Below are 20870 nucleotides of genomic sequence, written 5' to 3'. Positions count from 1 at the left end.
TTACTTTAAATGACTGTCAACATGAAACAGCATAGTAATTTATCTCTTAGTGCTACATGAGGTTTTGCCAATTGTCTTGGATCCCTGTCAGGGGATGCCTTCATTATACAAACTTGAGAATGGCTAAGGCATTATTTATTCCCAAAGTTTCAGTGATTTCCATTACAAGGGTATAATTTAGAGGCATTCCTCAGCACATGGTTACTTGGAATTCATTGTTCAATTTATTAGAAGTTTCAGTATCAACTTGATAAGCCAGAATATTGCATTTTCAAAAATTTCATGAACTCTAGCTCTAAGATCTATAAGGAATACTAAACAACAGTGAAAGACGTTTCTGAGACCACCATAAATTGTGGACCCTTTTAAAGCCAATGAAAATATTATATTTGGAAAAAGTTCCACTTTTATATTCACTGAAGTTTTTGGAAGAGCTGACTGCAAACAGATTTTCATGGCCCCTGCGTGGACTTATGTCAAGCTGTATTCAATGAAAGCTGACAAGCTGACAGATTTGATCTGTCAGTGGAATATGGGGAAAAGAAGATGTCTCTTATCTCTGTATCATAGTTACAAAATATCAGACCATGATTGTGCTAGGAAAGTTCTTGAAAATAGTATCTGTCTATATGCAGATAATATTCTGATATTAAACGATACTGAAGTGCAAACATAAAATTCATGCTAAAGCAACTTCTTGTTTTTATATCTTTTGTTATAACATATTTTTAACAGGAGATCCTTAAATAATCTTAATACCAGGAATGTATACAAAACAGGAATAATGGTTTGTTTCAAACCCAGGAGAAACTATCATGTTCCAGAAGTTCTATCAATTTGTTTCAAATCAGCCACACTTTGGCAAAACTGAATCCCAGAACTCTGGTTGTACTGGTTTTCACACAAAACAGAATTTAAACAGAGAAAGTAGGGCAAAGCTAGTATGCATGGTCCTCTCCTTCTCTTTCTCAGTGCAGCATCCCTCAATGTTATTACTTTTTTTAAAAAAAAGTTAAAAAAGCAAAATAAACAAAAAGATGAATTTTTTTTGAAAAGCTCATAGTAGCCTGCCCTTCCTTCCTTCCTTCCTTCCTTCCTTCCTTCCTTCCTTCCTTCCTTCCTTCCTTTCTTTGTAAATATACACATTTTTTCTATTACCATATATTTTTATTTTAGTTTTCCTATTTTGTACTGATTGCAAGATTTTCCTTTTTCCAATATTGTGCCAAATTGATTCTTGCCACTATCAGCATATATTTAATAATTTGTGATGCCTTTAATTTTTATATATTGGTATCATATGTAATATAAATAGTTGTGGGTTTTTTTATTTGAATTTTATTTTATCATCCTTTCAGAATTTTCAAAATGTTTTGGTGTATTGCTTTCCAGTATTTTGAGTGATATTACATAACTACGTACATGATAAAATGTTCCTTCTTTGCTGTGGCATGTCCAACATTTCTTGTTGTATGATTTATCCCTCATTCTCTTTCTCTGTTATCTTCCTTTTTTCCTCTCTTTTCTAATTCAACATGCCAGAGGTCCTCTGACTTGTTTACTTTTTCAAAAAGATTTTATTTGATACATTTTATCTTCTTTTGAAGTCCTGCTGTTTCCAATAAATCTAATTGCTATTTAACTTTACTTAACCTTCCAGTACTGGTTGATCTGGATTGGTTTTTTGAATCTGTTCTATTTCCTTTATTTTCTTTTCTAATTGTGATTTCTATCTATTACGTTCTTTCTTTTGTTTTGCTTCATGTCTTATTAACATTCCCCTCGTATAAGCTTTACTTGTCTTCTGTACAGTTATCTCTGACGTTTAAATCTTGTATTTTAGGATGATAAAAAGTAGAGCTAGACATTCTTCTTAACATCCTTTCAACAATTTGAGTAATATAATCATTTCCCACTTCTATTTCTTTTTTCTTTTCAAGCTAAATATTCCCAACTTGGGGGGTGAAATCCAGCAGGTTCTGACAGGTTCTAGAGAACCGGTAGCGGAAATTTTGGATAGTTCGGAGAACTGGTAACGGAAATTTTGAGTAGTTCGGAGAACCAGCAAATACCACTTCTGGCTGGCCCCAGAGTGGGGTGGGAATGGAGATTTTGCAATATCCTTTCCCCAGGAGAGGGGAGGGAATAGGGATTTTGCAGTGTCCTTCCCCTGCCACGCCCACCAAGCCACACCATGCCCACCAAGCCTACAGAACTGGTAGTAAGAAAATTGGATTTCACCACTGTCCCAACTCCACTGATCTCTAGTTATATGACATAATTTCTAGTGCCCTGATCATTCCTGTTGCATTACATTTTTCTTTTTTGGAGCCACGTCACACTCCATATCTAAAGATGGCTTCTCTAACAGCTACAAAAAATATTATTTTTTAAATATATTTTTTTATTTGAATTTATATCCTGCCCTTCTCCGAAGACTCAGGGCAGCTTACATTATTCTAGTTATATTGTTTTCGTACAAGAAGCTTTGGAGATTCTTTGATTTTACCACAACGGTTATTCTCACAACAAATGTTATTAGCAATTGATAATGGCATTGAAAAAAGTTGAAATATGTAAGAGTTAAAATTAGAGATAGGGGTGGTTTGATATCTAAGTCACATTAAGCTATGTGATAATGAACGTGACTTTTGATTATCCCTAAACCAGTAATGCAGGAGACCATCCATGGTCTGGTGACAGCACCAAAAGGGATGTGATCCATTTTTCTTTTTCTTCAGACTTTTAAGATTTCCAGGGAATAAAATGATTCCATTCTCATCCTTAAAATCCCCTAATGGCCCTAATAAGCAGTGCAAAATTAGAGATATTTTAATTTCTCAAATTCATTAGAAATATTTTACATGCTTTAAAAATTATCAGTAATTTTTTTTGCATGTATACACAAGCACACACGTTAATCTTGGTTTCCTTGCCCAAAGTTTGCACGTCACTAATTGATAACATGGGATCAAATCTCCATGAACATATAACATTTGTGTATATCTGAAACTCTGTCCTTGTTTCTTTAATACTTTAAGCATGTGCAAAAGGGTAGACAGAGTTTGGGCATGTATGATATAAGTTTTTTAAGAGTCAAGATTAAGTCATTTGTGCAAAGTGCCTGAATTTGATGCTGCTGTTCCTCCTCCTCACTTGGTTGAAGTAGATCTTGCTGTATGTGCTCAGATATGAGTGTCCACATGGCTTCCCTTAAAACATGCCCTTTTTTAAGAGTGATTTACTTGGGTAGTAATAACAGTATTAGTTTTAATTTATTATGTACTTATAACTAAATACAGTATAGATCTAAAATAAAATAGATATTGAAACAGTAATATATTCCAGCATCTAAGGAGCTACATTTGGCAGTCTCAGTTAGAAGTCTCTTCCACTGATTCCCAGTACGATGGAATCTCCTACCCTCCAAAATTATGATAGCCTCATTGCTTCTAAAAGTCTCTTAAGCTGGGGTTACCAGGGAAGGAGTGAATTAGTAAGGTTCTAGGTTCATTATTTTTTGCATCCCTCTGCTTAGTATTCCTGTTTAACAAGTGCTTCTGGGTGAAAGGTTTGATTGGTGGCATCACTGTGTCCTGGGAATGCCCAGTTGGAGGCTTGTTTCATGTCCCCATTAAGTTGCTCACCAAAGTGATACCCGTTTATCTACTCTTGGTCACCTGATTTCCAACTGTTGGGTCAGCAGGAGTGTGTGACAGGAGCTCACCCTGTCCTGCGGCAGCAGCCGTGTCTCTAACACAAGCCTGCTGATCGTTAGCCCAAGGTCCTAACCTCATGAGCCACCGTCTCCATCCCTACTGCACTGTAAGGCTCTTTCATGAATGGTGTGTTGTACCAAGAGATACTAGCACTGCTTGACTACCACTCATAGGCAGCATTACCATCCAGGGGTATGATCAAGCAAAACAGTCTGTCTCACGCATACAGATGAATACAAATGCTGTCCATAAATTGCTTGAGCTGTTCAGAGAAATAAGACCTGCAGATGCAAAGAAGTCATGTATAGTTTGCAATCAGGCCTATCCAGAGATAGTTGCCGTAACTGGGCAAGAAGAAAAGGCAAATATAAGAACAATGATGTTAGGGGGAAAAGAGGAAGCACTTTGTGGGAGGAAAAGAAAAACCATTGGCTCCAGAATCAGGATTCAGAACCCAGTTCAGGATTTCAATATCACTGGCATTGCTATCTCTGTTATTATGCTAAGTTTATGTTGAATAATAGAGGTCTCATGTACATCGGTACATACAGAGAGATTTGGATTGCAAAAATCCAACCTGGCAGCCCCCAGATGGCAGCAAATTGTTAGAATTGTCTCTATCTAAAAACACAAAAATGTCCATTCGCCCCTCTTTTGTTCAATCTCCTCATAGAAATGTTAACATGGAATTATACGAAGAACTGTAATATTCAAGATCATATTATTAAAAAACAGAATGTCATATAATACATTTGCAGATAATGTTATTATTTTTTTTTTCAAAATCCTAAAAGAGATATTTTGTTACATTTTTAATTAAATATTATGGAGTACCTAGTTAGAAGTTAATTTTGATAAGTTATCCACTATGTTAATTAACATCAAGGGTCACAGAGGCAGCTTCAGAATTTTCCAGCCTTCATATCACTCCATGCACATGTAGTTATTTAGGAGTACTCACTACAAAAAATTGGTGTTAGCTGCTAAAATAGCATAATGATCCCCACCTGTTCAAAGTTTAAACTGAATATAAGTCATATCAGCTTTTTTTGGGTTAATTTTACATTATAGAATAGCTGCATACAAAATGGCTATTCTTCCTAGAATTTTACTTTTGTTTCAAGTAGTCACAGTTCCATTGTATGTTGAACATTTGGCTCTGGACCAGGCACCCTCCTTAGTTTACTGAGCCTGCAGTGAAAACAGAGCTAGAGTATCTCTATTATTTGATTCCATTTAATTGTCTTAATATATAGCATTTGATTACATTTTAAACATCTAGCTCATCCAAGATAAAATGGAGTCAATGAAGCAGGAGTTAATGAGTTAATTCCCCCCCCCCCATAGTTAATTTATGAGGAAGTAACATTTCTATATTGCTTCCTGCAATTACAAATTATGTCTTTGTTCTTGAACCATCTGCGCAGTGAAAACAGAGGCATCTGTGTACTTCAGTTGAATCCAGAAAGACTAAAGAAACTTATTAGACTGAGGGGGGGGGCTTCAGGGGGCGGAAACATTTTAGCCCCATTTTCCTCCACCTTTCGCCTTTCCATTCTTACTTTGACTTGCAGGCCTGCCACATGAATGCTTATGTACATAGACGTACATCTTATAGCTGCAGCAAATTTCATTCAATTTTATGTGGAAATAATATCTGGGGATATTGGTTTTTACTAAGTTGTCGTCATGTTAAATATATGCACAACTAGGTTTTCTAAACCGGCTCTGACACTATTCCAGCCTTTTTACCTACCTCCTTCTCCTTCCTTTTCTGGGATCTTGACTTACTTTGACAGTTAGCTGTGTATGTCATAGAGTTGCCATGGAAACAGTATCCAGCACACTGCTTTCTCTCTGCCTTTCCTATCCCACCCTTTTCTTTTTCTGAAGCCTGTTGCCATGGAAAAACTTATAATCCACCATAATTTTCAATAATCATCCCCTTCCCCCATTTTGGTTTATTTTATTGAAACAAAATACATTAAGGTAAAACATTTTAATGCTGTGGAAAGTTGGAGGTAAGGTTGCAATTTTTTGTTAAGCAAAACTAACGAAAGCTGCTGGTGGTGGGTAAGTCTGAAGTCTTCATGAAGTCTGAAGTGTTCATATTATAGAGAATGCATTTATGTGCATGTATCAGAGAGGAAGAGAAAGAGGATGGGATAGGAAAAAGTAGGAAGGTCTCAAATCTACAAAAACATATGGAGGATCTTGTGGTACATCACTGAACATTGGCTGGGGTTACACATTGTGCCGCAGTGGCACAGTGGTTAGAGTGCAGTACTGCAGGCTACTTCTACTGACTGCCGGCTGCCTGCAATTTGGCAGTTCAAATCTCACCAGGCTCAAGGTTGACTCAGCCTTCCATCCTTCCGAGGTTGGTAAAATGAGGACCCAGATTGCTGGGGGCAATATGCTGACTCTGTAAACTGCTTAAAAAGGGCTGTAAAGCACTGTAGAGCATATATAAGTTTAAGTGCTATTGCTATTGCATCATAATATTATTCCTTTGATTTTGGCTTAGTGTATCACTGAACATAGCCTTTATGGCTTATAACTAGTTCTTTATGGCTTAGTTCAACGTTTGTATGCTAATTACAAGTTATTCAATATAGCGTAGTTATGCAAATCATGACTTAGCATGGTGTAGGAATACAATCAGTGTGTTGAAGGGTTCTCTGCAAGATACTGTTATAAATGATAGAATATTTTCTGATCTATAATGCTGCCTCTCAGCTTCTCTACTTTTGGCAGTCCAGTCCAGTGATACCCTTGACAGGTACATCTAAAGAAGCATACCAGATGACACACATTGGGTTGAATGGCTATGCATCTCAGTTTCATTGACACAGACATTTGAAATTACAAAATCAATAAAATATAATAGTCTTCTGGCTATCAATTCATTAGTATAGCAGCTCCTAGTGTATATTATATATACAAATAATTCCTTCAACACTGTCAGACTTTACTGAATCTGCACTACTATTAATCGTTTCATAGTTCCCATCACCAATCTCTTTCCACTTATGACTGTATGACTATAACTTTTTGCTGGCAATCCTTATGATTTATATTGATATATTGACCATCAATTGTGTTGTAAATGTTGTATCTTGATGAACGTATCTTTTCTTTTATGTACACTGAGAGCATATGCACCAAGACAAATTCCTTGTGTGTCCAATCACACTTGGCCAATAAATTCTATTCTATTCTATTCTATTCTATATTGATATACCTAGCATTTCATAGGAACCCAACAGATTTTTTCCCAAGAAAAAAAATGGAGCCAGTTTTAAAATCAGTTATTCACATGTACCAGGACATTTTATTTATTTATTTATTTTTATTTATTTGTCAAGTACGTATTAGATAATATATATAAGTATAAGCGTGAATTGAATACATAAAATAAATACAAATAAAGGGAACATTAGGACAGGGACAGTAGGCACGCTGGTGCTCTAATGCACGCCCCTTACAGACCTCTTAGGAATGGGGTGAGGTCAACTGTAGCTAGTCTAAGGTTAAAATTTTGGGGATTTTGGGATGAAACCACAGAGTCAGGTAGTGCATTCCAGGCATTGACCACTCTGTTGCTGATATCATATTTTCTGCAATCGAGTTTAGAGCAGTTCACTTTAAGTTTGTATCTATTGTGTGCTCGTGTATTGTTGTGGTTGAAACTGAAGTAGTCATTGACAGGTAGGACATTGTAGCAGATGATTTTATGAACTATGCTTAGGTCATACCGAAGGCGGCATAGTTCTAAATTTTCTAAGCCCAAAATTTCAACTCATAAGGTATAAGGTATTTTGTTGTGAGAGGAGGAGTGGAGGACTCTTCTTGTGAAATATTTCTGGACACGTTCAGTTGTATTAATGTCTGATATGTAGTGCGGGTTCCAGACAGATGAGCTGTATACAAGAATTGGTCTAGCAAATGTTTTGTATGCTCTGGTTAGTAGTGTAATACTACTGGAGAAGAAGCTACACAAGATTAGGTTTACAACCCTTAATGCCTTTTTGGCGATGTTGTTAGTGGACTTTGGCACTTAGATCATTTGATATGAGTACTACAAGGTCCTTGACAGAGTGAGGGTCATCTTCAAGGTCATGTCCACTCAGCTTGTATTTTGTGTTCTGATTCCTTTTGCCAATGTGTAAGACAGAGCATTTGTTGGTTGAGATTTGGAGTTGCCAATTTTTTGACCATTCCCACACAAAGTCAAGGTCTTTTTGAATGGTAGCAGCATTGTTAGTGGTGTTAAATAATTTTACATCATCGGCGAATAGAATGCAGTTTTACTTACAATGTGATCACAAAGGTCATTTATGTATAATATGAAGAGTGTTGGTCCTAGAACACTGCCTTGGGGGACACTGCTATTAATAGGTGCAGGATTAGATAGGGCGCTCCCTATTTTGACCATTTATAGTCTGTTTGACAGGAACACAGTTACCCAATTATGGAGGGGTTCAGAGATGCCGTAGGATTTTAGTTTTAGAAATAGTTTGTCATGTACCACTGAGTCAAAGGCTTTACAGAAGTCTATGTAACTTGGATCTATTGCTTTGCCCTGATCAAGATTAGTTTTATTAATTAATTAAAGGAAATTATTAATTGCCTTTATCCTCTCTCGTGTTCAGCTATGTTTCATTTCCAAATGTCTTGGTAGAGAAGTGTGGGGTCATCAATAACAAGGAAGTATTTGTGGGAGATAAAATAGAAAGTGGCCTTTTAGAGTTGTTGGACTAAACCCCCCCCCACTTCTGTTAATACATAGGATAAGCACAAAATGATGAAAATAGGATAAGCACAAAAGAATGGTAGTGAAAATAGGGTAGATGGAAAAGTGGTTCAGTCCTGGTAAGAATGAAGAACCATTGATTGTTCCATATAAATGAGAATTTAAGCATGACAATGTGAATGAAAGTAACTAATTGAGGTGGGATGAAGAAGCAAAGCTAAGTGAAAGTAATGCCTTAACTGCTTAATGCAAGTAATGCTTCAACAGATGGTAGGTGGCTTATGAGTTTTATGTGATTTCAGTATTTCTAGAAAAATATTTGTCTAAGTGAGATGACTTTCTATGCTCTTTTTCCAGTCAGGAATTTTTCAGTCACACTCACACACCCCATAATAGTTGAAATTGATTTCAAATTTAATTTGTATAGTTAAATTGTCTTTTAAAATGGTACGAAAAGCCTTATATGTACACATATAATAAGTTAAGTTATTCTATGTATTGTTTCCCATAAATGCTTTTTTATGAGATAAACCATGAATACCTGATGTCAAGAAAATGGATAAGAAAATGAAAAAAAAAGTTTAAAGACGTGAGTTGGCTAGGGAGGAATAAACAGATTAAATGCAAAATAATTTCGAAAGCATAGAAGAACATGTTTCTATGGAAACAGCAACCCACAAAGGGAGAAACTGTAAGAATAGAGAAAGGAGAAATTGAGAAAGGTGGAACAGCCATATTTATATCCTTACTTTATACTGATAAATCATTATTTGTGCCTTTTAATTAACAATTAAAATTAAAATATCAGGGGGTTGACACTGCTACCCTTCAAGTATACACCTATACTTGTAAAAGAAGACAAACCAATGGTGACAAACTGAGATAAGGATTTAAACTGCTTAATTAATCTTTTTAGATTTGTATGTTCATTTTAAGTACAGGAAGTCCCCTTTTTTCATTGCTGTTGTTTAGTACCCTAATTTCACCAAAATTGCTATTATTATTTTGATGGCGAGTAGAGCAGAAGAGGATTAAATTTGAATAGGATGTCAGTATGGCTGTGCTGGGTTTTTTGTTTTTGTTTTGGACAGTAAGAATTTACAGATTAAGAGTACTTCACCTTTTACAGGGTGTGAACAATTATGTATAAAGCAGCTGTATGTATGTGCGTGTGTATTATATGTGTAGGTCATATATTCATTCTTAATTTGTAAAATGGAAATGTTCCAATTTTTCATAAATTGTAGAAGGAAAGTAGCTCAAATAGTAGCTCAGAGATGCAACTTTAGCAATTGTGGCAGCAAAAACACTCGACTCTAATAAATATTATACAAATCTATATTTTTAATTCAATTACGGTAATCCCAAGGATCCTATACTTAATGTAAACCTAGAGGTTGGGTTTTTTTTAGATTTGGTAACATCCTATATGCTATTCTTTTCTCTTTAACATACTTTTCACAACTGCTTTCAAGCAGTTGTTGAGATGTTAACATACAACTTCTAGCATCCCTGAAAAGGATGAACAACATTGTGGAATGTTGGGAATTATAGTTAAAACAACTTTTTTCTGATCTGTTCCTGGTATATTGTATGATATCAATCTCCAGTGCAATCATAGAATCATGGAATGTTTCATATCCCCACTACTTCGTAGTTTGGTGCTTTATTAGGACTGAAAAATGTTATTCTGTTCCCGGGGGACCTTGCTGAATAATTTCCCATTGAATATAGGCTCAGTTTCTGACTTGTTGCTTCTTTGCGTTATTCTGCACTTATTTCTAGAACAACATAACTGTGGAGGTTTTATCACTGATTCATAATTTTATTTCCCAATAAGTGCATCTCTAAGCAAAGGTAAATGTTGAAGAAATATAAAGATGTATTTAAAAATAATACAGTAGTTTAGAGGAGAGGTATGGTTAAGAAATTAAGTTATGAAAATGTACTGTTCGTTTTGTATACTGTTACTCTTATGCTGTCATTTTTAATTCCTGAGGAAAATAGTGGGTTTATTGTCAGTTTATTGGTCTAAATGGAATGAGACAATTTTTTCAAAAGGCTAAAAGTACAAATGTAATCAATTGTTAAATGATTAGTTTTTAAAATTTAGACAATCCCAAGTGTGCACAATAGTTATAATTCTCAGTGTCTTTTTTCTTCATTCATCAAAATATAATTGTTTCTTATGAATTGTGCTTTGTATTACAGACTACAATATAGCTTTTCTGGGGGTTTTCTTTTTTAATTGCTACATTGTATTCTGTCACTGAGGATAAAAAGGGATCACTCTTTGCTGACAACATCTATACTGAAGTTAGATGAAGAACATTAATTTATTTTTAATTGTTTTTATAACTAATGTGGAAATAAGCATAAGGTTTTCAGAATGACTGCACCTGCTGACTACTAACGTTAAAATACCAATAGCAAGGGGGCGGGGGAGACCCCTCTACTGCTGTACTGGAGTATTTAAAAAACAACAACACCTAATCAATTTAATTCAAGGATACTGCTGAATTCAGAATCCGGGCCAGTATTTGAGACAATGGAAAGCCATGATAATTTGTTTAAGTGTTTTCCCCACATTAACTTCATTATATAACCAATCCTTTAAAATTAGCCAATCTCATTTAGACCTCAGAGGTTAAAATAATCAGTCTAAACCATTGGATTTTTTTAAGCTATTGCCTATATAGGTCTATATATAAATTAACTGCTAATTTGTAGATTCTATATACTATATATTCAGTAACTGAGGAATGTTTCTAGTATTAACAGAGCATGTTATCCCTTCACGTCACTGTTGTATAGTAATGACAAGAACATACATACAGTAGCCAGAGTGTTCTAAATATCTGTCTTATACTGTCAGATCAAAGATGCATCTCGTCCGAATACTGGCCCAACACAGAATAATAAGAAAAAAACCCATCCTGCTCTGTCCGTTGGAGGTGGCATTAATAAGACTGTGAAATGTTCATCACAAAGCAGACAATATTTTACAAAGTGGGGGGTCGGGAGAGCTATAGTACTTACTAGTTATATTTGGAAGGCACATTCAAGATTTATTTTCTATTCCTACAAAATAAAGTGATGGAGAACCAAGAAAATTACAATGATCTATGGCTTTTGTGTTGAAAATAGTTGATGGAGCTACTTCATAACAATGCATATTGTATGAAGCAATCATGGAAAATATATTTATAGATTATATCAAAACATTGTTGAACGCTTGTCATGATATCAATAATAATAATAATGAGGATGTCAAAATTTGGCTACAATATACAATTATTATATGAATTGGATTGTCCTGTTCAGTATTTTTATTAATGACCTGAATAAAACCTAACAAACAGGAAGCAGCAGGTGAAGCTAAGCAGGATCACATCAGATACCTGTACAATTAGCACAGGGCCCCCCCAAGGCTGTGTGCTCTCCTCACTTCTCTTCTCTCTGTATACCAATGACTGCATCTCCAACGATCCATCTGTTAAACTACTGAAGTTCGCAGATGACACAACAGTGATCGGTCTCATTCGAGACAATGATGAATCCGCATACAGACAGGAGGTCGAACAACTAGCCTCATGGTGCGACCGAAACAATCTGGAACTGAACACACTCAAAACCAGTAGACTTTAGGAGAAACCCTTCCATACTTCCACCTCTCACAATACTAGACAACACAGTATCAACAGTAGAAACCTTCAAATTTCTAGATTCTACCATATCGCAAGATCTAAAACTAACTTCAAAAACATCATCAAAAAAGGACAGCAAAGAATGTTCTTTCTGTGCCAACTCAGAAAGCTCAAACTGCTCAAGGAGCTGATGATCCAGTTCTACAGAGGCATTATTGAGTCTGTCATTTGCACCTCTATAACTGTCTGGTTTCGTTCTGCAACCCAACAAGACAGACACAGACTTCAGAGGATAATTAGAACTGCAGAAAAAATAATTGCTACCAACCTCCTTCCATTGAGGACCTGTATACTGCACGAATCAAGAAGAGGCGTTTAATTAATTAATTAATTAAGGGGCGTGCATAAGAGCACAAAAGTGCCTACCATTCCTGTCCTATTGTTCCCTTTCATTATATCAAATTAATATAGTTATTGCGTACTTTTATTTATATATATGTTTTTCTTTTATGATGTGTTGTTATTTTATGTCGATGTTTACGTATACTGTTGTGACAAAAAAAAAAAGGGGGGGGCCGTGAAAATATTTACAGATCCCTCACATCCTGGACATAAACTGTTTCAACTCCTACCCTCAAAATGATGCTATAGAGCACTGCACACCAGAACAACTAGACACAAGAACAGTTTTTTCCCCAAATGCCATCACTCTGCTAAACAAATAATTCCCTCAACACTGTCAAACTATTTCCTAAATCTGCACTATTAATCTTCTCATTGTTTCCATCACCCATCTCCTTCCACTTATGACTGTATGACTTTAACTTTGTTGCTGGTAATCCTTATGATTTATATTGATATTGTTTGTTTCTTGATTGCTTATTTGTAGCCTATGACTATCATTAAGTGTATCATTAAGTGTTAAATTTGTACCCTATGACCATCATTAAGTGTTGTACCTTGATGAAGGTATATTTTCTTTTATGTATACTGAGAGCATATGCACCAAGACAAATTCCTTTTGTGTCCAATCACACATGGCCAATAAAAATTCTATTCTATTCTATTCTATTCTATTCTATTCTATTCTATTCTATTCTATTCTATTCTATTCTATTCTATTCTATTCTATTCTAAAAGGATTGAGTGGATGATGATTAAATTTGCAAATAAAACAAATTTAAGAGGAGTGACTAAGACTTTAGAAGAGAAAGAAAATATTCAAAAAGAACTCAGCAGATGAAATTAACAATAAAATATAAAATCATACAACTAAAAAGAAATGGAAAAAAAGAAGCGTGCAATGATGAGGGGGACCTGGCTTGTGAAATTGGGAATTCTGAGTCTGTAAATCACAAGCTGAATATAACTCAACCGCAGACGTGTCAAACTCATGTTGTCACACCGGCATCACGTGACGTATTGGGACTTTTTTCCCCTTTGCTAAACTGGGCATGGGTGTGCCCAGCATATGACACATCCGATTTGACAGCCCTATAACAGTGTGATACAGTTTTTAAAAAGACATGTGCTATTTCGGATGTATTAATAGGTTCAAGAATTAAGTCCATATCCTGGGATATAATTGCTCCATATTACTGTGCCTTGGTTATTTGGAATACAGTATCCAATTCTGGGTACCAAAATGAGTGGAATCTACAGCAAATTAAATTGAGATTAGACATTTAAACAGTTTTTCTGATAATAAGAGCTGTCAACCAATGGAACACTGGGCCTTGTAATAGGGTTACTTTTTTTCACTAATAGATAGTCCTCCTGAAATGTTTTAGCAGATCCTGCACTATATAGAAGATTGACTAAGATGGCCTCTGTGATCCTTTCCAACTCTATGATTCTATGAAATTGGCTTGAAGTGTTTACAGGAGTATTCTTTTCAGGTGGACAGTGTAAGATCTATTAATACAGCTTTTCATATATATGTGTCAGAAGATGACAGTATCTGCTAATCTCATACAATTTAGAAGCTAAGAAAATTGGGCATGGATAATACTTGAATAGGCAGTTCAAAAATGGAAAAGATATCATAGAAGACATCACTTCCAAACCATTCAACAATGCTGTTACACCATCATCAAGAGGGGAATTTAAGTTCAAGGTATATTTACACACACACACACTTTTTTTTTACATCTGTACATAGATAATACTATTATAGAGGTTTCCATTAGCTTGCTGCTGACACATTCTATGTTAAAAATAAAGCTTTGTAGTTGTGATATATATAAAAAATCCTAGATTGGTAGGATTTGAAAAGTTGGTAGCTCACTCTAGATTGGTTATCTGTGATTCTTAATATTTTTAAATGATATTTTGAAGTAAGCTACATATCACAAATCTCCTAGAATTAAATATTTTTGAAAAGTACTTTGAAAGACTCTAGGAGAGAGCAAAAATAAGACAAAACAAGGACTTTTAGATTGTTGAAAAAAAAATCAAGGAAAACATGGCTTTTATTTTTGCAGTAAAGGCAGGCAATGGTTACAGTTGACCCAGGAATTCATCCAAGTATTGTTCAATATTTAAAATAGGCAGGCAAATTAAATGTTTCACAATAGTTATTTCAAAATTTTAAATATCTCATACACTCACATTGGGTGAGCCATTAACTTCAGTAGATCAAATACTAGGCAGAAAAAAAATTACATTGACATAGGAATGGGTTGATGGGGCAAAAAACCCCCCATTGCTCCCTACCTTTGCTAATTCTTGAAAGAATCTCTGTTCATACTGTACAAATCATCAAGTTCCAAAACCTGGCATTATTGCATATCTGTTAGTAACAACTATAAAAAGTAAGGAAATCATTAGAGCCTTTAACCAACCCTTGCAACCTACAGCTTGTGACTTCATCCTTCTAACATTATTCACCCACGTTTACCACCTACTGCACACATGTCTTCTATCTTCATATGCCTTCTGTCTGGGTTCAGGAACTGGGATTCTTTCCCAGTTCCTTTGTTGTCCCCACCCACCTGTGCTACAGCATGAAGGAATAGCAGTTCAGGTTCTACTGTATGTGTGTGTGTGTATGCACCCTCTTGTGCCTGCCCACTAGTGCCTTTGTTCACAACTCACCAGTTTTCTATACGTTAGTGTTATGTCGGAGGTCTACAAATGGTGATATCATGGTGCAAATATTAATCAAGTTTGTGTCCTGTGCTTCAGATGTTTTTACCATTATCTATAATCCATCAGTGTGTTATATCATTTGTTTTGTCTCTGATTTTTTATGAAAGAATGCTAGATATACTTTCAATGCTTTATTAAACTGCTTGTGAAAATCCCTATTGTTCTTCATGCAGTTTATTCTAGATTCCTTCAGTATTTGATCTTTTAATACTCCTTGACATTATCTCAGTCCAATTGTGCTGAACAGAGCCACCTAGTTAATATGGCAAGTTGATAATTATGGAGAAATAAAATCTGTGATGGAGTTGAACATGACTTTTCTCCTAACTGACTATCATCAAGAGGAATTATGTTTTACTGATTTTCTTTTCTTTTAAATCTCAGACTGCTGGTTCTAATATAAGGGGAAATAAATTTGTATAAATATGTTTTTTCTCATGCTTTCTATATTGTGATCATGTTGGTAAACTTGTTGAAAAAAACAAGGCAACATTTCAATGAGAGAATTTATATAAATATTTGATACATACTTATTTTCTAAAGTAGTAAGGAATTCATTTGCTTTCTGAAACATTAGCAATTCAGATTGGGAGATTAATCCTATCAATGGACTGTGAAACTGCTTTTAAAAAGCTCAGTATATACCTCCTAAATCAAAATCATGATAATTTTCTAATAATTAGTGCCAGTTTTAATTACACTGCAGAATGGACTGATAGTTATAAGCTATAATGGACTGAGTTCTGTACACAGCATTGCCTATTTAGGAAATATTTTTTAGAAAATGGTACTTTCGAAAATCTGGATTTGGTAATTTCTCAAAGCAAAGGAATAATGAATTATATCAATATAGCTTTTAGCATCTTCTGTTTTCTAATATCACAACCTCAGGATACTTGGTAAATGGCGTACAGTATTCTGTCTTAAAGTTCAACTTTTCACTACTTTTATAGATAATAATGAAAATTAAAAATTCTAACTCTTTGGGCAATTTCACTCTGCAGCCTAAACTGCTTTTCACCTGTGTTACCCCAATCTGCCCCTGAAGTCAGCTAATATTCCAGTGCAAATGACAGTGATTTGGCAACAGGGCCTGGCTGGTGCTCCTTCTGGACTACAATCCCTGCAGGACTGACTGATCATTCTCCTGCTTCTTGCAAAGAAGGCAATGATCACTGGCTGGCTTATGTGTACATGGGTTTATTAGTGCCTGCTTTCTCTTTTGGGGATTGTTTCTGTTTAATTAGCCTCCATTCTTTTCCTTTGCTTTCCTAGTTGTTTGTACATATAGAAGCTTTCGGTCCTTTTCCCATGTTCCCTTCTTTGACACTAATGCAGACCATTTCCCCCACCCCCCCTTCTTATTATACAGTAGTTGTTTTCTGTTGGGTAAATTTTCTTATCTAACCAAATAAAACAGAACCTGAGAAAATCAATTGGCAAACTGATCAAGCCTCAGATCAAACATCTTACAAATTAAATATTGAAAGACAATAAAACTGGCTTCTTTTTTATGCAGCTTGATGTTCTGCCCCTTAATGACATCATTATATATACAATCCAATCTCTACCTCACAAAACAAGAATAGAAATTGGATTACATAAGTGACTTCCAGTTGACATTGTGGCAGGAATGGTTTGGAAAATAGCGGGCTCCACCGAGCCCTGCGAAATCCAGCTGTTGGGAGACCCTACAGAGTCAAAGGCACCTTGTAGGGGTGGCAAAGGTGCTTCGTGGACCAAAAGGAACTCACAATTTCCTCGTTAAGTCCAAAACAAGCTCTCCCAAATGGGACCAGGGATGATGGCCATTTTTGGCAGTCACAAGCTGGGACAACAGGACCATAAGATTTGTGCTGGAGTGGTCCATGGACAGAACATTGAAACTGGGCGAGAGAACTTCCAATTCTTAGTCCAAAGATTTAATTTAAATACAAGAATTTTAAAAGATAATCTCCAAGCTTTAAGGAAGTGGTGATTAGACACATGGAGAAGATTAAAGAATGAAAATTAAGAGGTGAAAGAAATGCCCAAGGGAAGCTTTAAAATACAGAAAACCTGGAAAAAGTTAAACAACTTGAAAGGTGATTTTTGGGAGAAATTGTCTTGCTTATTTGTATTTTTAAAGCCCCTGGACTTATTGGATAATCATCTGTTTTTGTCAAACTGTTTAATGTTGGATTTGGGAGCAGGAAAGCCGTCTACTGGAAGAAGAGGAGCACTACAGCACTACAGCATCAGTACTCTTAGCAAAAGTGAGCTCCAATACACATAAAGTCTAATAGACAAAATAGAAGAAAGTAAATAACACTTGGAAGGCGGCCTGACCTTGACTCTATTCTAGAAGACGATTTGGATATTTTGAAAATACCTAATGAGTTTCTTTTTCTCTTGAAGATTTCTAAGGAACTAAATTGTAAATAACTAAACTTTATTGAAACTGGCTATTGGTTTATGGATTTGAAAGATTGAAGGAACCTAGTGGATTAATTTGGATTTGGATTATTAAGGATATTTGACAGAACATTCTATGTGACAAATGATGAAAGGTGATAGAAGAAAAGAGAAAAGAAGAAAAGTTACATAAAACTTTAAAATTTGGACAACTGGGAAAATACGTAATTGGAAAATCACAAGTGTAAACTACTAAAATTTAAAGATTATAAATTTAGGGGATTTGGAGGTATCATTATGGGATTGATTGAATTTTATTAAGTTGGAGTTTTTAAATATTGAGACTTTGGAACCGAAGAGGTATACTGAGTAATCTTTATTAAATTGTTACAAAATTGATCTACAGGGGATAATAGAGTCAAATGAAGAAATAATTTTGATGCTCAAAAACATACATGAAACTATAAAGAACAATAAAGGGACAAGGGGATTGTCTAAAGATAAAGAAATGAGTGTAGAAGCCACTCAAAAATTGGGGGGAAAAGATTAACATGATATTCAGGAAATAGATGAGAAATTAGAAGAAGCAATGAAAGGAAAAAAATAAAATGAGATGCAAGAAGATAAAGATAATGAAGAGAAATGATTAATAAGTAGGAATCAATCAGATAATTCCTTAAAGCTTATAATAGAACAGAGGGGGGAAAAAGAAAAAATCTTTTTCAAAAAAAAAGAAAGGTTTAGAGAAAAAAAAGAAAAATCTCTTTTATAAAAAGAAAGTCTTATTGATGGGTGTTCAAATAATACAGCAGAAAGAGACAAAGGGCAACCCGAAGGAAATGTTCAGTAGGTATAAAAATATCAAAAAGAGTTATAAGACTCTAAGTGAGAGAAATAAAAGGGTGATTAACTCCAAAAAGGTTAAGAGATGATGGATAATGATAAATATATTAATAAAAAGAAAAAATAGAAAATACAAATAGGGAAAATAGTAGCTTACATATTAACAGATAATAGAATCTATTAGAATTAAAAATAAGATAAATTTAGTAGGTGGAAGTTTAGGATTAGGTAATCTAATTGTATTATTAATTTTAACAGTGTGTTAAAGTATATTGTGAACTTAAACTTTTAAGGATTAGAAATTGTGGGGATTTTGAGATACATTCCCAGGATTGATTAAATTTTGTTAATATTTGGCTGTATTAGTAGTCCTAGACATTTGAGATATTGAAATTATGAGTAATGAGTAATTTTCAAAATATTAAATATTGGTAATTTAGTAGGGGCTAACAAATACATGGCATAAAGAAATGTTATTTATGTTTAAATGAATTAATGGAAAAAATGATAAAGAATTATAAAGAGTACTGTTGAAGTTGGAAGATCAGGATTATGCATACTTATTTGTATTATTACTGTTAGCATTGTTTAAAAAAGATTTGACCTAGTCAATACACTGTTCAGAAAACTTGTATGGTATGTATTATATTAAAATTTTTAAAAAAATATTAAAAAAAGAAATTGGATTACATAAGGCATAATTGGCCAGCATGCCTGATGTTCCAATCATGTACACACAAATTCCAATCACTTTTGAGCTTAAGTTGTTTAATAAATAGAGCAAGGTTTGCTTTAGTTTCGTTCAAGGAAATGTTTTGTTCAAACAGGAAAGCTAAACTTACAAAATTTCTGGTCACTCAGTGGGTGGTCATAATCCAAGAACTATCTGTCTGTGTATAAGTATAATGGCACTTCTTGGGACGGCATTTCGTTGGACTATTTGTTACATATGTATTTACATTTTCATCTTCTATCCATCATACTTTCAGAAATGAATTCAAAAGTTGATCAACAATATAATCTATTAATTTTTAAATTGTACATGTTTACCTAGAAGTAGTCCCATTGAATTTAGTTGAATTTATTTCAAAGTAGACACCTCTGAAATAATTTTAAGTTAATAAAATAATCAAGATTTGCAATTCAGGTGTTTTATTATTTTCTTCCCTACAATTTTTATTTGTCAATAATGTTATTAAACATTGAATTATGCAATTTGTTTGTTACCAATAGAAGAAAATGTATGTAACTCAGGGTTGAACTGTGGAGTCTCTTGGTCTCTCTGAGCTTGGTCGTTTGCTTGCAGATGATTCATTACCTGATTCCATAGTTTAGTAGAGAGTAGAGAGTACTCAGTGGGTAGAAAGCACTGAGGATTCTGTAACTTATTGGTTAAAATTTGCTTATTTGTTACCTAATCAATATGTTTTATGATGTGCTAGAAAATAAAATATTTATTTTATTTATGTTACATTTCTATCCCACTATTACAGGTAGGCCTAACTTACAACCATTTGTTTAGTGAATGTTCAAATTACAATGTCACTGAAAATAGTGACTTATGATCATTTTTACACTTATGACTGTTGCAGCGTCCCCAGTATCACATGATCAAAATTTGGATGTTTGGTAACTGGCCTGCATTTATAACAGTTACACTATCCCAGGGTTATGTGGTTGCCTTTTGCAACCTTCTGATGAGCAAAATCAATGGGGAAGCCAGAGTCGCTTAACAACCATGTTACTGGGGCCGGAATAGCTCAGGCTGTAAGGAGCCTGTTATTAGAACACACTAGCCTGCAATTACTGCAGGTTCAAGCCCGGCCCAAGGTTGACTCAGCCTTCCATCCTAAGGTAGGTAAAATGAGGACCCAGATTGTTGGGGGGGCAATAAGTTGACTTTGTAAATATACAAATAGAATGAGACTATTGCCTTATACACTGTAAGCCGCCCTGAGTCTTCGGAGAAGGGCGGGATATAAATGTAAAAAAAAAAAAAATCTGACTCAACAACTGCAGTGATTCACTTAACAACTGTGGCAAGAAACATAAACACGAGGCAAAACTCACTTAACAACAGTCTTGCTTAGCAACAGAAATGTTGGGTACAATTTTGGTCATAAGTTGAGGACTATCATTTTAAAAGTAACTCAAGGTGTTGAACATACATAATACTCTCTCTTCCTCTCTTTTTTCCCCACAACAAGAACCCTGTGAGGTAGATTGGGCTCATATTAAATAGAAAAACATTTCTTGGTTTGAAATACCAAAACTATATTGTGATTGCTGTATCTATTATAAGATAGAAGACATTACTGCTAGTGTTTGTAACTTTTGCATGCCTGTTGTAGTCCTTTGTAT

At 34.7% G+C, this 20870-nt stretch overlaps 1 protein-coding gene across 1 annotated transcript in view; it reads left to right on the top strand.

Annotated features, from left to right (window-relative positions):
• GRIN2B (glutamate ionotropic receptor NMDA type subunit 2B) overlaps positions 1 to 20870 on the top strand; it is a 268549-nt gene that overhangs the window by 128989 nt on the left and 118690 nt on the right. The window lies entirely within an intron of this gene.

The sequence above is a fragment of the Ahaetulla prasina genome, chromosome 7 (genome assembly GCF_028640845.1).
Source record: "Ahaetulla prasina isolate Xishuangbanna chromosome 7, ASM2864084v1, whole genome shotgun sequence".
Classification (NCBI taxonomy): Eukaryota; Metazoa; Chordata; class Lepidosauria; order Squamata; family Colubridae; genus Ahaetulla; species Ahaetulla prasina.
This window is presented reverse-complemented; position numbering and strand designations above follow the sequence as displayed.